Source organism: Pelodiscus sinensis, chromosome 2 (genome assembly GCF_049634645.1).
Source record: "Pelodiscus sinensis isolate JC-2024 chromosome 2, ASM4963464v1, whole genome shotgun sequence".
NCBI classification, from domain to species: Eukaryota; Metazoa; Chordata; order Testudines; family Trionychidae; genus Pelodiscus; species Pelodiscus sinensis.
The window spans coordinates 39,545,617-39,562,975 of NC_134712.1; the positions used below are offsets into that span (position 1 = coordinate 39,545,617).

A 17,359-nucleotide genomic window follows, 5' to 3' on the forward strand; every position below is an offset into this window, starting at 1 on the left:
ATGTTCAAACAAACATTCTAACATTAGAGGGAAGGGTCTCACCCAACCCCCAACGAAAATCAATTCAAAATGTTAGGTAACCCATTGCCAAATACACTAGAGTACAGCAGTGCAGGTTGTATGAGGGCATTGTTTCTAAAAGCGGTTAATCTAGTGTTTTAATTCTAACCATTACTAACACCAGGAGAGCTACTAACAACAAAGGCTCAGCAGGTAAGCACTTAATTACTTTGCAAATACCTCATTTCTAGAGGCTTTATATTTTTGTATTAAATTATATGACTACAGTAGTGTCCATCTAAAAAGTGAGCATTTGCTTACCGTTATCATGCCATCTTATTGCCTGTGTTCAGAAATAGGAGATTATTGTGGCATATGATTCTTTACCTGATGAAACATTGTAGCATCAAGCTGTGTGATGTCTGTAGAGTTTTCACTACGATACTTAGCAGAGATAAAGAAAATGTCAAGCAAGGAAGTTAAGAATTACTGATTCCCAATAAATCAGTTCCCTTCAACTAGCAGGAAGTGTTCTTGGGATAAATGGACAGTATTCCTCCTGTGGAAAGAGAGGTTTGGGGACTATACAAATGATAAGAGCGTCAATGATTTGATAAAGTTACAGGAGCTTCATTACAGGAAAGTAATGTTATGTACATAGAGGAGGACATCTAGTGGAGAAGGTACAAACACTCTGTAACTGTTTGGTGGGAGGCAGTGAAGAACACCTCATAGGTAAAAGGGTCGTATACTGGAGATCCTCAGTAAATGGGGTACACGAAAGGGAGTTACAGAAGAGCCAGGGACCTCACTCTGTGGCTGTCATTGAAGCCTCGAGGCTATTGCCAACATGAATGCTACACACATTTCACTTCCTTATGTAGATACTCACAGACTGTGATCAAGTCACTCCTTAGCTTCTATTAGCTCTAGTCTAATAGACCTTAGTCCGAAATAACCCCCCTCACCCTGGTCGATTTTGTAAGTGATGCATCCATACTCCCAAGCCTGTTATTCCAAAATAACGGGCCGCAGAATTCAAACTCATGTCAGTGCCCCACTCCCAGCACCTCACTCCCTGCAAACTCTGGGTGGTGTCCACAGCTTCCCTCTGCCCCAGGTGGGGACTCACAACCAGCCCTGTAAATAGCAGCCTGGGGAAGTCCCTGCCCTGCACACAGATTGCCCAGGTTGCCTTGTCGGGAGGGGGATGAACGGCACACGTCTCACCTTCTCCCGATGAGGTGGGGTGGCACTAGCTGGGACATCTGTTGCAGAGCAGCCCCACTGGTGGGTGCCACAGTAGCACACATCTGAACAAGCACAAATGACCTCATTGTTGGCGCACAAGTCAAAACTCACTCCGCTCATGGATGAAAAATCTTAGCGGGAACACTGCTTATTACATTTGTATTTATTCAAATTTATAAACTGCAACTCTAGGTACCTATCTCTATTTTATGGGTGCCAATCCCATAAATTAAAAATCAGCTAATAACCAATGGGCTACACATACATATATCCAGCTCAGCACTCACCCCCATCAACACTCTTAACAAGGGATATGTCTACACAGCAAAGTTATTTTGAAATAACAGCCATTATTTTGAAATAACTTTACCGGCGTCTACACAGCCAAACTGCTATTTTGAAATTAAATTGAAATAGCAGAGCGCTTATTTTGAAATTGGTAAACCTCATTCCATGAGGAATAACACCAATTTCGAAATTGCTATTTCGAAATAAGCATTGTGTAGATGCTTATTTCGAAATAGGGGGCCTCCAGCCCTTCTCAGGGTGCCCTGGTGGCCACTCTGGTCCCCACCAAGAACACTCCTCTTCCTCCCTCCCTCCCTGGAGCCCTTAAATGGGTAGTCTCTGGCCACAGTGACTGTGCCCACTCTAAGACTGCCAGCCCAGAGCCAGCAGTTGTGCACCTGACCCAGTGTCCCCAGCATGAGCCAGGCAACCAGTGCCAGCCAGCCCTCCACCGCTCCCCAGGACCAGTCTGCCAGCTCCCAGGAGCCTGCCAGGGGCCAGAAAAGGCAGGCGCCTGCATAATCCAGTGCAGAGATCAGGGACGTAATTCAGGTTTGGGGGATGCCTCCAATGTCCATGATCTCCACACTAAACGGAGGAATGCAACTCTCTACAGGCGGATGGCTGCCAGCCTGACCACCAAAGGCCACATGCAAACCCAGGAGCAGGTTTGCATGAAAATAAAGGAGCTGCAGCAGGTGTATGCCAGGGCCACAGGTGGCAGCTCCCAACCAGGGGCAGACCCAGACCCCTACCCCTACTTTGATGCCGTAGACCACACCCTAGGGGATAGGACAGTCCATGCCCCCTAGGTGGTCATCGACCCTGGAGCAGAGCTTGCTGCCTCCCCAGCTACCGCTTTTCCATTCCTTCTCCCCTTCCTGCTCCTTCCTCCACACCCTCTCAACACCCTCAGGAATGCCAAGGCCCCCACACCCATGGTGCTGGGAGACAGTTGGGCTGGCGAGACTCCCAATCCTGAGCCCTGAGCTTCTCCTCCCCCTTCCTCACCTTGCCTCCCCCTGCCAGCTCCCTCCTCCCAGGTTTCCCCCTCTCCTCTCCCACCCTCACTGCTCCCCTCTCCCACCTTCTTTCCCCAGTTTCACCTCAGTTTCATTCTCCCCCACCCAAGTTTTGTTCAATAAAGAGGCTTTGTTGTAATGAACACGTGTCTTTTATTGTACAGCAGGAAGGGGTGTTAGGGAGGGGTAAGTGGAAGGACTTGAGGGAGGAATGAAGCACAAGCTCCCAGTGGGGCACACCAGGGAGACTGTTACTACCTGCAGAATGTGCTGCCAGGCTCACAGCAACACGTCCAGGAGAAGCACCGGAGTGCCCAGAGGCAGCTCCGGCTTCATGCTGCAGAGTGCTGTGTGTCCTGAGTGAGGGCAACCAGAACACGCAGAGAAAAAAAATGCTTTGTTGTCCCTCAGCAAGGTAGGCAAGCAAGCAGGGAAACCTTAGAACCGGCTATCCGGGGAGGGGGTCCCTCTAAGCACAGGTCTCAGATAGCCTCAGGCAGCAGCCACACAAGGTTTGCATGAAAATAAAGGAGCTGCATCAGGTGTATGCCAGGGCCACAGGTGGCAGCTCTTAACCAGGGGCAGACCCAGATCCAGACCTGACCTGATGCCCTGCCAGAACCAGTTCTGGCTGGTCTTAAATGTGATCAGCATCCTATCCGTGTGGACGCGCTATTTCGAAATGCATTTTGTGTCTAGACACATTATTTTGAAATAAGATAGTTCAAAATAACGCTGTAGAGTAGACATACCCAAAGAGTGGAAAGATGGGCTTTGCAGAGTGCCTGGGAGATGACTAAATCTGGGCCCTAGCAGACAAATGGGGAAGGAGGCTTCAGAACCAAGGACTCCTCACAGAAAATGCACAAGAAAGTGCATTTAGCAGTATAAGTGGTTCTCACGAATCATGGAGGCCTTGCTCACAAAACAATAAGGCACTGCCAAAGAGACCAGTACTGCTGCCCATTCTCATGCTGAATAGCACCTTATTCTACAGTTAACCCCAAAGGGATTGCAAATTGCATACCTTTTTCCGATAGTTTTGTCGGAAGATGCTTTTCCAAAATTTGGCCCGTCTACACTTGGCCAAATTTCAGAAAAGCCTCCTCTTTCAGAAGAGCCCTTCTTCCTCATGGAAGGAAGAAGATAGGGCTTCCAAAAGAGCGTGACTGCTCTTCCACAAAAAAAAGCAGAAGAGCAGACTTTTGTAAGGAAAATCCCTTGATGTGGCGGAATTTTTCCCGAGATACCTCTGGTATCCCGGAAAAAACTCATAGTGTAGACATAGCCTCAGTGTGATTAAGGGTGCAGAATGGAACTTCTAAAAGTATCAAGTTTGGGGACTGATCCTGTATTATTAAAGAAAATTGGAGTTTTGACACTAGCATGTGCAAGACTGGGTCCTTCACTGCTTTTAGCACTCATGAATAATAGAAGTGTGGCTCTTCTACAAGTACCTGACCTTGTTGTTGCCCTCTGTTCTCAGCATCTGGCTTGTCCATTAATTAAAGTTATTGGTTGAGAACTCACTCTCAAAGAGACAGGAGAGCCAACTTTCAGTGAAAAGAATTATATCCCTTTATAATTTTTGTTAAGCTTTTGACTTGGGAAAACTATTTGTATCAAGTAATAAGCTTTTTTGTGCATTTCAAACTGTTTTCTTTTTTTTTTCCTAGGTCCACAGTGAATTTCCTTACAAAGCAAATGCATGGCAAAATCCTTTGATAACTTCAAGGCTATTACAGAGGAATATATTTATACAGGTTGGACCTCCCAAATCCAGGACTCTCTGGTCTGGCAAAATCCGTGGTCCAGCACTATTGTGGCTACTGCTTCATAACTGGTTGGACACCACGGATGTGAATGATGGTGCTAGCAGCACATGAATCAATGGAACATGCTTTATCCATCAATTATTTCTGTCCTTATATTATAGCACTATAGGTTTTGCTCTATAATTAAATTTGTGATTGAGGTTTCATTATCAATCTCTCTAAGTATTTCTATGGACCCCGTCACTGTAGTATATGCCCACCTCACAGTCTTTAATGGATCATATCCTCAGAACACCCTGAAAAGTCCTATAGGCTTCAAATCTGGTAGGGCAGAGCTGAAGCTAACCTATATTTTTCTACAAAGGTTGAAGTGACTTAGAAACACTAAAAACTGAAGTGGTCCCTGGAGCTCAAGAAGCCTGATTATATTTCCATGCTGTAGCAAAAACACAGAAAGAACAGGTGAGATAAAACTTAATTTATTAGATTCCCTTTGCTGGATTCTAGAGCCCAGGACCAAAAATTAATTGATCACAGTCTTGTTTCTAAAGTTATTAATATTTGTTTATAGAGTCTCCCTATGGAACATCTGCTCTGCTGTCCTTTGCAATAGCACATTGAATTACTGCTGGTGACCTAAGCTTTCATCTAACAGAAAAGGAGGGGAAAACAACTCAAAACCCCATTTCCTAAAGACATTAGTCAAAAAATATATCTCTGTGACTAGAAAGGCAGGTCAATGAATGAGAGATTTTTTTTCCCTCCAAAATATTTTCTGTTTCCTATAGCCCAGATAGGATCCAGTAGGGAATCAAATCAGCTCCCTAAGAAGGAGTGAATGAGGGTTACAGGAAGGGCTGGTATACCGCCTTGGTTTCATAGCTCTCATGAAGTCTCTGCTGGCACCCAATTGTCCTGCCACTGCCAACCACATGAGATCTGCAGGGAGGAGTGTTGAGAGAGAAGAGGGCTTTCAGGAGAGAGCAAGAAAGCATCCTCTCTACTTCCTGAGGGACCATTAAGTTCTTCAGAAGGAGAGAACCCCTGGTGAGCTTTAAAAAGCTTGATGAGATGGTAAGTGTTAGGCCACACATTGTAGGATATTTACATTCCTCTGAACCCTGGGAGCCTTACTCTGAGGTGGATCACACTGTTCCATTCCTTTGGCTCATTTGACACTTACCTCAGCCTCTGAGATTTAGGAGCCCCATCAGGAGCCTTCTCAACCCTCATGAGATTTAGACAGCAGGCTAGATCTACATGAACCAGTTTTGGCTTAGCAGAAGCTGACTAGAGAGCTTTTTATCATCATGAGTCTGTTGGATTCTTTTGAATTGCCAGGGATGCTCTTCAGTTATCAGGAGTCTGATGAGCATTCAAAGGTTGTGAGGCAATTCCACGGGTACCTCCTAAGGTTTGCTGGGGCACTGATGAGCATCCACATCCAAGCTCCAGGAGGGTGAAGAGGCCCACTCCCCTCTGAGGCTCATGAGAAGGAGCTGTTGATTCTCTATGGATTGCTGAGTGTGGGTTATGTGTGTGGGGTGAGCTAGAGCAGACTCTGACAAACTTCATATTGGAGATTGAAGGCTTACAAGCAGATTCAAAGGAATGAGGGAGAAGGGAGGAGATTCTTCACTCAGTAGACATCCCTTCAAGGCATCTAGGGAACAACAAGAAGCTGCAAGAGCAACAGCAAGGTGGTTATTATTGTACCCCTTAATCTCCTCTGTTGGGCTGGTGAGCAGTAGGAAGAGTAGAGTCTTCCCTCCCAGCTGTGTTTATCAGCCACCTTCCTCCCTTTCTTATAAGACATAGGAAGATAGCCCCAGCTCTTCAGACATTAGGCAGTCAACAGGAAGGGAATCACACTCCCACATCCCTCCCAGGTTTTACAGGAGAGGAGCTCAGATCCCGAGGACTTACAGAGATTTGCAGGAGTGGGATTCCCTTGCAGCATCGGGATTCTCATCCACAGGATGGTATGTGAGGACTGTGGCTAGAACAGTATGTGGTCAAAAGAAAAAAAGGGATATTCCTCACTGCCCTGGACCTCTCTGCTTCTGGAGTTCCTAGGATGGGGAGGAACAGGATTAATTACAGGGTTAATTAGTCCTAATTACATTAACAAGAAAAAAGGAAATTCCCACCCCAAACACACACACTCACATGTACCTCTCTCTGGTGAAGTTAAGATACAAGCAATTTTTAGTGCAAGTTGGCTTTTGAGAAATTTTGAGTTAGAAAAAAAGATAGAAACCTAACAAATGCAAAGTCAAATTTTCACTTCTTAACATAGGCACCTAAACTATCTTAAGCATGCCTTGTAGTGGTGCCTTAGAATATTAAACTCTTAGACTGTGTCTAGACTGGCAAGTTTTTCCACAAAATCATCTGATTTTGCGGAAAAACTTGCCAGCTGTCTACACTGGCCGCTTGAATTTCCGGAAAAGCACTGACGATCTCATGTAAGATTGTCAGTGCTTTTCTGAAAATACTGTGCTGCTCCCATTCAGGCAAAAGTCTTTTTTCAAAAGACTTTTGCACAAAAGGGCCAGTGTAGACAGCACAGTAGTGTTTTCCGCAAAAAAGCCCCCATCGCGAAAATGGCGATCGGGGCTTTTTTGTGGAAAACCACGTCTAGATTGGCCACAGACACTTTTCCGCAAAAAGTGCTTTTGCAGAAAAGCATCCTGCCAATCTAGACATGCTTTTCCAAAAATGCTTTTAACGGAAAACGTTTCCGTTAAAAGCATTTTCGGAAAATCATGCCAGTGTAGACGGAGCCTTATATTTCCTTGCCCATCCACAACAAAGAAGTTAATTTCTTAAATTACTACAAAAACTAAAATGTTCTCTCAAGTGATGCTTGCTCTGCTTTGCAGATTTCCTTACCCTCACACCCAGATCACATACAAGAAATTTACATATTGGTCTCATATGCAATCAAATGTGTGACTGCAATACGTGTAGACATACTCAAGCTAGCTTTGGCTAATTACTCAGATAACAATAGCAGTGAAGCTGCAACCGCACTGGTTGAGCTAAGAACTTGAGTACATATCCAAGGGGGGCTGCAACAGGCCTTGCTGCCACAGCTTCACTATTATTGTTATTAAAGTTAAAGAGACTGAAGCAAGCTTTAGGTGCAGGTACAGATGCTCCAGTCACACCTCTGATTGCAGCATAACCATACAGGTAGTGTTGGTTCCTAGTTTGGAAAGTACAACTTTAATGGAATATCCTGAGAATTTAGTACTTGCCATTTTCCCCCTCCAGCCTGAATGTTTTTGAGAGGCATTATGCTGCACTCAAGCTACTGATACGTGCCGGCAGCCTGTACGTCACCTTAGCTACACTGTACACACATTTTTGTTATCTAAAATGCTAAGCCTAGACCAAACTTTGCACAGGCGTGCAGCTCCTTTTGCAGAATAGGCTCAGGCACAGTTGTGTGTCTTCAGTATAAAATAAACTTTAAATCTGTTACAGCTTTAACAAAAAGCAAAGCTGGCAGCCATTCTTCCTTTAAGACCTCTGTTTACTGTAGAGTGTTTTAACCATGATGTTTTAATTTCAGAAATTTTTAAATATGTATTTTGTGAGAAATAAACACAGATGACTTAACTGTAAATTAAACCTGGGCCTCCTGGCCATCAGCCCACGGTTCTACCAATGAGGCCAACTGTCTTCTGAAGTTTTAAATACATCTGCCCTCACAGCCATATTGCCAATTCGAGTTCTGTTTAAAAGCTCCTCTTTAAAATGCATGCACTCACTGGCACACTGACTTGATCAGGCTCTGGTGAGTCAGCGTGTTGAGGGCCAGATCCCCACTGACCCCAGAAACAGTCAACTCTGCCACTGCCAGGGCCCTGGGCCAGGATGCAGTGGAGTAGGGAGGGCCTGTGTCCCTCCTGCCATCCCAGTCCCTGGGTGTCAGTCTCCCCTTTGAACTACAAACTGCATTTGGACTATCTGCCCTGCACTAGGGCCTGGGCTCACCTAATCACTACAGGTTGAGTTTGTTTGCCTGCCCTGCCCTGCATGAAGGGCCTGGGCTTAAAGAGGACCACAGATGGTTGTTTTATGTGCCTGGCCCTAGACTGGGAATAGGACTGGTGCTGGCTAGAGCCCCAGGACTAAAACAGTTGGCTTGCATGCACCAAGAAGTTGAAACAATGGTTCCTTTTACTATGAAAAGCCTACAGACCTAGTCAAAATTCATGTATCTGAGAATAGCGCTCAAATAATGCTGGTAATCAAATGAAGAGATAGAGAGTGAGCAAGCAGCACAAAGAGAAGTGGAACATGCCTAATCACTAAGTAATTGATACTAATGGCTGAAATGCCAAAAAAACTGGTTGCTACCTCCTTGGTGGTCTGGTACCCCTTGCATTCCTCACTGTACCTAGTGTAAATGTAGGACAGAGAAGGTAAATTATCTCTGAACCTCAGTATGTAGCATTTGATGGGGTGCCTCTTTTTAAATTTTGATGGCCCGGCCACAAGCACCAGCTGGGGTTTTAAGCAGGAGTAAAGTCTAAAAAAATTACCAGTCATTTCACCAAATAGCATCAGATTAGAAAGCTACCTAAAACAGCAATTCTGCAACCTATGAAGAAGCAACAAGACAAGCAAGCAATAATTACTTTAAATGTATTGACTGATAAACAGTTAAAGACGTTTTTCCATAATTCTGTTGTACTCTGTGTGAGTCTGTCGATGGCAATAGACCTGCTTCCATATTTCTTAAGTCTAGATTACCCAAAATATCTGTTAAGTACTATAGAATGAACTACAGAGAAACTATTTTGTCAAGCATGACAATAACTACAGGTATTAACATAACTTAACATTTAAGCAAAAGCGTGGGAAAGTGTTTTCAACTAAGAAGTATTAGCATTATTTTGGGAACATGTTGACTTAGCTTTTAAAAGTCCTCAACAAACACTCAAGCTATGTCTACCCTAGCGGGTTGTTGTGCCAGAAGTATGCAAATGAAGCTAAGCGTGGAATATCGCCGAGCCTCGTTTGCATACCTAATGAGCCGCCATTTTGTGGAAGAGGCTCTTGCACTAGAAGGAGTTGTCTACACTGCCCCTTCTTGTGCAAGAAAAACCCTCTTGCGCAATGCCATTATTCCTGAAAATAATCAGCGTAGCGGCATTGCGCAAGAGGGTTTTTCTTGCACAAGAAGGGACCCGATGGAGCGGGAGGGCCTGAGTCCCCCTACTTCTCCCTCTTCCCCCTCCCCGGTACCCTGCTCCCTGACAACTTGGGGAGCCTTACCTGTGGACTGGGCCTCTAGGCTTGAGTAACTCTGAGAGAAAGGAGTGTGTTTGGGACTAGGCCCACAGGGCTGTATTTACCCTGGTTAAAGGAAACTGTACTTTGGGAGTAGGCCCGTAGGGCCATATTTACCCTGCAAAAAAAGGATATTGACCCTGACTTTGGGGCATCCTGACTGTCGAGGGATTCAGCCCCTTGACAGGGGGTAAAAGCTAGGCTTACTCTGGTTTCTTGAGGAATCGGATTCTATAGCTGAAAAGGTTCCATGCTTCAGCCATTTCATCATCCACTAGATCCAAGTCACCCCCATATTCACTAGCCCTCTCCACAGTCCGGGTAGTGAATTTTTCTCCTTTGAGTTAGACAGTTGTAGGTGCTGTTGGCCTAACATCCATTGTTAATTAATTCTATGAGTATCTAATGGTGTGCTAAGTATCTCCCTAAATAGAAGACAGGATCATTGCCCTACAGAACTTAAGAATGAAATTAAACTTTGTGTAATGTCAGAGAGAAGAGACAGAGGTGGGAGATGAGGAAATTGCAAAGGAGCTATCAACAGCAAAGGAACTATTCAGAGACAGAAACGATAAGGAAGGCTTTTCAGAGAGAGGTATAGTACCTAGAATGAGGCATTTGCGTTCTTATGAAGGCACCTGGATAAATGTCTGGCTGTGTATTTCAATTCTGATTTAGTCAATGAGAAATGGGGGCTCAGTCCATGTGGAAAATATTATTGAAAATGCACTTATGTAGATTCATGTGGAAGTAGGCACCAAGTTTTAGGCACTCTTGGTTTTTGGAAGGAAACCTGCTCCTGCGATCAATACACTGGGATTCAGGTGTTTTGCATTCAGCTCCCATCTCAGACTTTCTTGGTGATTTTAAGGAAGCCACTTAATTTCTCTGAAACTCAGCTTCCAAACTTCGGCTTGAATGTTGTAATGTTTTCTTCCACCCACCTGTCTTACCTCTTTGGACTGTAAAATCCTTATTGGATAGACTATCTAGTATCTCATGTCCCACCTAGTAAAATAGGACCCTGCTATTGGTGAGGGCCTCCAGAATCTATTGTAATACAGATTTTCAAATAATAATTTTCAAAACCCAACTATGAAAATATTGTTTATAGGAGTTTCTCTTATCTAGTATTTCACTTTCCCTAACTGTCCAACTCCCTTGGTGCTGGTGCCAATTTTACTGTTACCCTGGGTTGGTAAGAAACATAACTTTGTTTATAAAAAGCAGTTTTTCAAATAACTCTTTCTTGTACAGAGGAGGTTCAAAAGACTTAAATTCATCAGAAAAAAAAGTTAATACTAGGATATGAAAAACTGCTTTTTCTAGACATCCTGGTTTACTTCCAAGCCATAGCAGCTTCAAAGCCATATTCGACAGCTAGAGAAATGCAGTCCATCATGAGTCTTTTTCCATGTCCAATATTTTCCCTAAGTCCGAAGTTTCTGTAAAACCTTCTCTTTGTCCCCCACACCTCATCCCACTCATGACTGACTTAAGTGATGCATCTGTGCTATTGAAACATGGTTTTATACATGTCTGATGCCAGGTGTCATAGTTTGGGAAACTCACAGATGCTGAATCTGTCACACCAGGTCCATTAGTCTCCAAAAGAAGTTATAGAAGGGGAAAAAAAATCAGGAAAAAGTCTACAAATATTTCCTTTCCTACTAACCTCCATCCTTCAGCTATAATGTTCTAGTCAGGGAGGAGGAACACGCTGCAGCTGTGTCTACATTGGCTTTTGCACAAAAACATGCTGCCTGTCTACACTGGCAGGGAGTTCTTGCGCAAGAACACTGACATTCTAATGTGTGAAATCAGTTCTTCTTGCGCAAGAATTATGATGCTCCTGCTCAGGAATAAGCCCTCTTGCACAAGTGTTCTTGCGCAAGAGGCCAGTTTAGACAAGCAACATGAATTTCTTGCGCAAGAAAGCCCGATGGCTAAAATGGCCATTGGAGCTTTCTTGCACAAGAGAGCGTCTACACTGGCACGGATGCTTTTGCACAAAAGCACATGCCAGTGTAGACGCTCTCTTGCACATATACTTTAATGCAAAAACTCTTACATTAAAAGTATTTGTACAAAATCTTGCCAATATAGACGTAGCCAGAAGATTTTAAAAAGCACCATTTTTTAGTTTCTTTTATTCTCCTTTTACAAAGTATGTGTGGGGGTAGGTGGGGTTGTAATTCATATCAGGCTTTATTGAGGTTCTGCCCAGTGATAAGATCCAGTTACCACAGTACTAGTTCAAACCAATCATCCATCTAACCCAGTATCCAGTCTGAGAATGACCAGTGCAATTTTCAGAAGAAAGTGGAAAAGTTCCAGTGATGGAATTCTAAGAGGAATTAGCTTCTTCTAGATTTTTTTATCCTATATCTGGTTTATATTTGTTTTTATTAATGCTACTGTGAATCTTTTCTTTCTGTTAAAGTATCAAGGATTACTAGATTCTTGGCAGGTTTCAGTGGACGCTAATGTAGATATATTGATTTACATCAATTGAGGATATGTCCCTATTCTCTTTTTAAATATTTCTACCATCATAGAATGAAAGTTTTGCTATTCCTCTAATTATTCTCATTAGTTGTATCCAAATCTGCTTCTCCTGTTTCTGCTACATTCTTTCTGAGGTCAATTGTGGTCAGTCTAACACACTATGGCTATGTCTAGACTAATCCGGAAAAGATATGCAAATTGCACCCTGCAATTTGCGTTCCTCTTTCCGATAGTTTTGTTGGGCGCTATCTACACTGAGCCAAATTTCAGAAAATCCTCCCCTTTTGGAAGAGCCCTTCTTCCTTGTGGAAGGAGGAAGGCAGGGCTTCCGAAAGAGCACGTCTGCTCTTCCGCAAAAAAAGCGGAAGAGCAGACGTGTGTTCCCTGAACACAGTGAAGTTTTTCCGGGATACCAGAGGTATCCCAGAAAAAACCCGTAGTCTAGACATACATTGTATGCCCTTACAAGGCATAGGCTGACACCCCACCCCATGCTTTGTGAGAATTGGCTTATGAATATGCATAATTTGGAGAATTTATACAAACAGGTCACTTAACATATCAATGTTATAGTTACAATCTGCTGAATATGCATATCCTGGTTTTGTGCATGTATCATTCTTGTATGTGAAGTTAGAAATATGAAGTGTTGATCTGTTTATTGTTCTAAATGTGCTAATTAGGGTCAAAGGATAAACAAGGCCAGACTGTGGTTTGTCCTAGAAAGACATGTGACTATGCCACCTGGTACTGAATTCCATCTTGGACCTGGTAATTTACCAAGGGTGTGGGGAGATGCAAAACAAAAGATTCCCGCCCAGTCAGAACATCTGTTTAAGCAAGGGATAGCAATCAGCCTTTGTCTTCAGCTGGATTTTGAAACTGCCTCTCCCATCCTAAGAGAATACAGAACTCTGAAGAAGCTTTAGACCAGTGCTCACCAGCCAGTAGATTGGGATCTAGCAGTAGATCTTGGAGCCTCTGACAGGTGATTCTGACCGGTTTAGCTGGGAAGCTTAAAGCGCTGGCACTTCAGTTGCCTCTAAACCCACTGTCATGCTGCTCCTGCCCTCTGCTTTGGAATTGCCCCCCTGGGAGCCTCCTGCTCCCTGGGCAAGGTGAGGGAGGAAGAAGAGGGAACACAGATGTCAGGGTGTCCCTCCTTCCCCCACTTCTGTAGCCTATCTCCATAGAGATGGGGATGGAAGGAGCTGGCAATGCAAATCTGTCACTTTCACACACTGTGTGTGTGTGTCTCTGTCATTCTCACAAACACACTCTGTCCTTCACTCATCTCCGGATCCAACACATATGTGGGGGATGGTTGTTACTCCTTTTACTGCTTGCAGAATGTGTTACTTTTGGGTTTTGACTGGTCTGTGCATTTCATCATTTTCATTTCTCTCTTGTGCTTAAATTTAATTCATTGAGTGGTGAGTTCTAAAATGTCTAATCTGCTGTTGCTGGAGTAATTATCCCAATGGTAATTGCTGCTCCTGAAAGTAGCTGGCATGTCCCTGCAGCCCCTGAGAAAGGCAGAGCAGGGGGTCTCCACACACTGCACTTGCCTACAGACACCACTCCTGCAGCTCCCATTGATCAGTAATGGGGAACTATGGCCAATAGAAGTTGTGGGCTCAGTGCCTGTAGATGAGGGGCAGCACATGGCACCATGCAGCCATTGCTGTACATGCCAGCTGCTTTCAGGAGAGGTGCAGGGCTAGGGCAGTAGTAAGCCTGCCTTAACTCCACTGCTCCACCACCTGGAAGACAGAGCCGGCACCCTGAACCCCTGTCCCAGCCCTGAACCTCCTCCTGTACCCAACCTCCTGCCCCAGACATGAGTCCTCCTGCACCCAAACTCTTTCCCAGAGCTTGCACTGTGAAACCCCTCCTGGACCCCAATCCCCTGCCCAGTGCTAAGCCCAGAGCTCCTCCCACACTCCAAATCCCTTGGCCCAAGACCAGAGCCTGCCCCCAAGTCTCTTAACTGAGCCTGGTAAAAGTGAGTGAGGATGAGGGAGAAAGAGGATGGAGTGAGCACAGGAGCAGCCCTAGACGAGCTGCCGGCAACTGGCGCCCTATGCGAAACGCGCGATCGGGGCCCCCGCCTCCAAACCCCTCAAAGGCCATTTAATTTGGTGCCCTAGGCGACCACCTAGTTCACACCTATGGACGGGCCATTACTGAGTGAGCAGAATGATTCCTCGGGGCAGGGCCTCAAAGAAGAGGCAGAAAGGGAATGGGGCAAGGATATTGGGGTTTGAGGTGGATCTTACATTGCACTTAAATTGAAAAAAGTGATCTGGTGGTTAAAAAGTAGACCCAAGTAAAAGATCAGCTCAGATTTGAAGCTTTTATCTGAAATGAAAACAGCTGTTTAGAGTAAAATGTGCATGTAACAAGTTTCTTAACGAATGAGAATTAGCTATTTTTTGGTTCATTTTTATTCGGTAACTTACTTTGAGCTGACTGTTTTCACTTGCAACCACTTAAATCCTACCTTTTTTTGTACTTAAACAAATGTGTCTCTCTCAGGCCCAATATAAATAATTATGTTGTGGGAGCAACCACTGTGCATCTCTCTGTCACTGATAACGAGGGGAACATTATGGTGCTGTCTCCAGTGATCCACAGATGTTATTCATGAATGGTTAAAGCTCATTTGTAAAACCACCCTGCGTGTCAACCTTGCATGTCACTGATTTCACTTGTCATTGTGCTACCCATTCACTTAACTTAGTCAGGTCCCTCACCTCACTGTTCACCCTCTTGTCTATATCGCTAATAAATAAATTAAACAAAACCAATCTCAATACTTATCCGTGGGATCCACCTTCTTAACCTTTCTGCCATTTTCAAAATAGACCATTTTTTCCTTACTCTTAGCCAGTTTCTAATACACAAAAGCACTTTACTCTTGCACCTTGACTGCTGAGTTTCCTTAATAGCCTTTTGTGAGAGATTTTGTCAAAGGCTTTTTGAAAGCAGGGGTGATCATCTCCCAAACGAAGGTTATGACATCATTCCAAAGTCTTACAACTGCCTGCCCCTCTAAGTTCTGTCACAAAGCAGTTGAAGCACAAGAGAAGAGGGGACTGAACAGTCCTTATTTGTGCACTCGCTGGCACACAAACTCCTCCATACTGAGGATGCTTTCCATGGAAATTCTGGCTGCATTAACTTTGGCTAAGATTTGGGGACTATTTCTGGAAGATTTAAAAACCTTCAGAGACTGATTTTTACTTCTATTCATGTAAAAGGTCTGTACTTACATTTATTAAAGAAATAAAAACATGGCTCCTGCTCAGCTTCAACCAGCTTTCCTATGACATAACAAACACAGACAGCTGAGCCAGCTGCCAGGTGGGAACGTTTTCTCAGTGTTTCTTGGTGTGGGTATGAACTGAAGATAGATCATCAAACAGACTGAGAGGAGTAGTGTGGGGTGAGTACCAAAAGATCCTTTATGAACATGGCTAGAACTTCAAAGCCTCCCAGAAACACCTGAGCTCTGCGATATGGTAACTGTACTGAACACAGTTCCCGGAAGAGTTTCAGATAGGATGTGTCTATATGGCAGCTGGAAGCATGTTTCTCAGCATGGATAGACAGACATGCTAGCTCTGCTCAAGATAGCTACTAAAAGAGCAGTGTAATTGGGGATATAAATGAGCAACAGCTAAGACTGACTAGCTATGCTCAAACCCACCCAGACCCCCCTGGAATGTACTCTGGCAGCTAGCCTGGGCTGCCGCTCAGTCTACCCCCAGCTCTGCTGCTATTTTTAGTACACTAGCTGGAGCAAAGCTAATGTGTCTGTCTGCTTCATCAGGCAAGCATGATCCCAGCTGCAATGTAGATATACTGATAGTGGAACTGTCTCTCTACTTGTTTATCTTATAATTTCATTAGCTTTTTGCTGCCAATATGCATGTGCAGTGGGCAAGTTGTCCAGCATTTTGATGTTGGGTTTCTCATAATCAGGTGGGTTAGCGTGTGCAATATCAGTTACATTCAGATAACCACGTCTGAGTATCCTCCAAAGTGGGAACTACCCTTCCAGAGTTTCTTTCCCCATCTTCACCCTTTCGCTCCCTACTTGGCTGAGATTATTTTCTGTGAGGTCCAGTGGCCTTTTGCTCTCTCCCAGACTGCTTCAGGAAGGGCTGTCTATCTTCTGCTCTTTCTTATATCTTCAGGTGGTCACTGTCTATTTTCTCCATGCTCCTTGCATGGGAGAAGACTTGCTCATTGCTAAGTCCCCTTTTCAGGCTTCTTCTATGGAAAAAGTCTGTCCTGATCCTACAGCAGTGGGATCAGACTACTACTCTTGGTATCATTACTGCTCCTTCCAGCCTTTAATGGGCTTCAGCCTGACGCATGCCAGCCCACATCAGGCTAGGAAATTCCTCACATACAGGCAGTCCCCGGGTTACGTACAAGATAGGGACTGTAGGTTTGTTCTTAAGTTGAATCTGTATGTAAGTCGGAACTGGCGTCCAGATTCAGCCGCTACTGAAACTGACCGCCAGTTCTGACTTACATACAGATTCAACTTAAGAACCCCAAGCTTCCCCAAGTCAGCTGCTGCTGAAACTGATCAGCGGCTGATTCCAGGAAGCCTGGGGCAGAGCAACTCTGCCTCAGGCTTCCTGTAGTCAGCGCTGGTCAGTTTCAGCAGCGGCTGACTTGGGGACGCCTGGGGCAGAGCAGCTGGGGTGCTGGTGGGTTGCTCCAGTAGCACCGCTCCTCGGTGCTACTGGAGCAACCCAGCAGCACCCCAGCTGCTCTGCCCCAGGCGACCTGATTCAGCCACTGCTGAAACTGACCAGAAGCGGCTGAATCAGGACCTGGGGCAGAGCAGCTGGGGTGCTGCCGGGTTGGTCCAGTAGTGCCCAGAGCGGCGCTGCAGGACCAATTGGCAGCGCCCCAGCTGCTCTGCCCCAGGGTCCAAAACAAAAGCCTGGTCTGCTGGGGAGGGGGCACACTAGCTGCGCCCCCCCCGCAGCAGACCAGGGACACGGGGAGCAGAGCCGCAGTGGCAGCAGGGTGCCGCGCCTCTGAGGCTTTGCTCTGGCAAAGCCTCAGAGGCGCGGGAACCCGCCACGGCTGCGGCTTCAGTCCCAGTGCCTGTGGTCTGCTGGGGACGGTCCCCAGCAGACCACAGGCACCGGGACTGAAGCCGCAGCAGCGGCGGTTCCCCAC

The 17,359-nt window shown here is 45.2% G+C and overlaps 1 long non-coding RNA gene across 2 annotated transcripts in view; it reads right to left on the reverse strand.

The window, feature by feature from the left end:
• Positions 1-2,700: 2,700 nt before the first annotated feature.
• The window catches only part of LOC142826706 (uncharacterized), a 47,815-nt gene continuing 33,156 nt past the window's right edge, over positions 2,701-17,359 (reverse strand). Inside the window, exons 2-3 of one of the 2 annotated variants that reach the window (XR_012900911.1) lie at positions 6,263-6,408; positions 2,701-5,999 (exon numbers count right to left, since the gene is read on the reverse strand). This is a non-coding gene — a long non-coding RNA (uncharacterized LOC142826706). Of the gene's footprint in view, positions 6,018-6,262; positions 6,409-17,359 lie in introns of both variants that reach the window. The other variant, XR_012900910.1, reaches the window with a different exon arrangement.